This window comes from Elephantulus edwardii, unplaced genomic scaffold (assembly GCF_000299155.1).
Source record: "Elephantulus edwardii isolate Elephantulus edwardi_28Jun2011 unplaced genomic scaffold, EleEdw1.0 scaffold01680, whole genome shotgun sequence".
NCBI lineage: Eukaryota > Metazoa > Chordata > Mammalia > Macroscelidea > Macroscelididae > Elephantulus > Elephantulus edwardii.
The window spans coordinates 6,089-8,042 of record NW_006401430.1 but is presented as its reverse complement, the minus strand read 5'-3'; the positions used below and the strand labels follow the sequence as shown (position 1 = coordinate 8,042).

Sequence of the window (1,954 nt, the reverse complement as noted above, 5' to 3'; positions counted from 1 at the left end):
GACTCCCTCCCTCCTGTGAAAAGCATTAAGGTGAACAATAGAGAACTCCGCCTTATTTACAAACTCCGCCTTATTTCCCCATGATCCTTTGCTTTTGTTTACCACTCCCTCGTCATTTTCCTTTCTGACGATTCTCAATAAAAACCCAGAAAGGTGGAGCAAGAGGCTGCAGTTCTTCCAGTTGTGAGGCCTCTGCCTTCATACTTTCTGGCCTGACCTGCGTTCCTGCATGTCCTCGTCGGTCTTTTCCTTCGGTTGACATTTTGGCGCCTGGACCGGGGACCTGAAGAGGTAGCAGTTTCTCACTCTCTCTCTTGCAGACACCAGGAAACTGAAAGGGAATTCGCTCCTGGTAAGTGAAACTTTCGGGAAAATTAAAGGCAGAGTCACGAGGAAATCCTCACCCCTTGGAAAACAAGTGTAGAAGTAGAAAAAGTTTTGGGGACAGCAACAGCGGGTGGCAGCCTTGCGGCCATTGCTCTTCAGCCTTACCACCATGAGCACCAAACAGGTCACTTGCAGGTATTTTATGCACGGTGTGTGCCGAGAAGGAAACCAGTGCCTGTTCTCACATGACTTGGCAAACAGCAGACCCTCAAACATCTGCAAGTTCTATCAGAAGGGCTGTTGTGCCTATGGAACTCGTTGCAGATACGATCATACAAGGCCTTCTACTGCAGCAAGTGGTGCCGCAGGTACCACATCCCACAGTATACCTGCCCCAGCTGTCCACAGCCCTCATCCTCCTTCTGACCTGTCTGCATCTGTTATGAAAACTAGCTTACATGAGCCTGGGGAGGGTGAAAAGAGAACATTGGTACTTAGAGATCGGAATCTCTCCGCCTTGGCTGAGGGCAAGGCTCAGCCCTGTTTAGCAAGTAGCTCAGGGGGCTGCAGTGACCCCCAAAGCAGCCTGGAGATAAAGTCACACTCCTACCTGGAGGCCATCAGGAGAGGCTTGAAAGATGTAGAAGCCGGCAGCTCCAGTGCTGGCAAGCAGCAGCAGCTCTGTCCTTATGCTGCCACTGGAGAGTGCCACTTTGGAGATACCTGCGTATACTTGCACGGGGAGTTGTGTGAGATCTGTGGATTCCAAGTACTGCACCCCTTCGATGAAGAACAGAGGAAAGCACATGAAAAGATCTGCACGTCGATGTTTGAACAAAAGATGGAAAAGGCCTTTGCGCTGCAAGCAAGTCAGGACAAAGTGTGCGGCATCTGCATGGAGGTGATCCTTGAGAAAGCATCAGCTTCCGAGAGGAGATTTGGGATTCTCTCCAGCTGTAATCACACATACTGCTTGTCCTGCATCCGGGAGTGGAGGCGTACCAAGCAGTTTGAGAACCTAATCATTAAGTCTTGTCCAGAATGCCGTGTGACATCAGAGTTTGTCATTCCAAGTGCGTACTGGGTAGAAGATCCGCATAAAAAGAATGAGTTGATTGAAGCTTTCAAACAGGGAACGGGGAAAAAGGCTTGCAAATATTTTGAGCAAGGCAAGGGGATCTGCCCATTTGGATACAAATGCCTTTATCGACATGCTTACCCTGATGGGCGGCTTGCAGAACCTGAGAAACCCCGGAAGCAAATTAGTTCCGAAGGCACCGTGAGGTTTCTGAATTCCGTGCGGCTGTCGGACTTCATTGAGCACCGAGAAAGCCAGCACATCTCCAACACTGAAGATGTGGACGTGACTGGGCTGGGGGACCTCTTCATGCACATGTCTGGAGTTGATTCTTCAGAGTCTTAAGTTAGATGGCCACCTTGGGCTCTGCAGCTGAGCCTCTCAAGCCAGGGCCCTGCAGTTCCTTGTCTGCATCACCAAGAGGTGTGTGCTGGGTTTTGAGTGGGGCTGTACAGAGCCTTGATCTTGTCTGCTCGCTCTCACTAGTTACAGCCATGGGCATAGTGACCAATAAACATAAAAGAACCTACAGGTATATGAAATGGTCAT

At 50.0% G+C, this 1,954-nt stretch overlaps 1 pseudogene; it reads left to right on the top strand.

Annotated features, from left to right (window-relative positions):
* The first annotated feature begins 496 nt into the window (after positions 1–496).
* Positions 497–1,750, top strand: LOC102845310 (annotated as a pseudogene).
* The last annotated feature ends 204 nt before the right edge of the window (positions 1,751–1,954 follow it).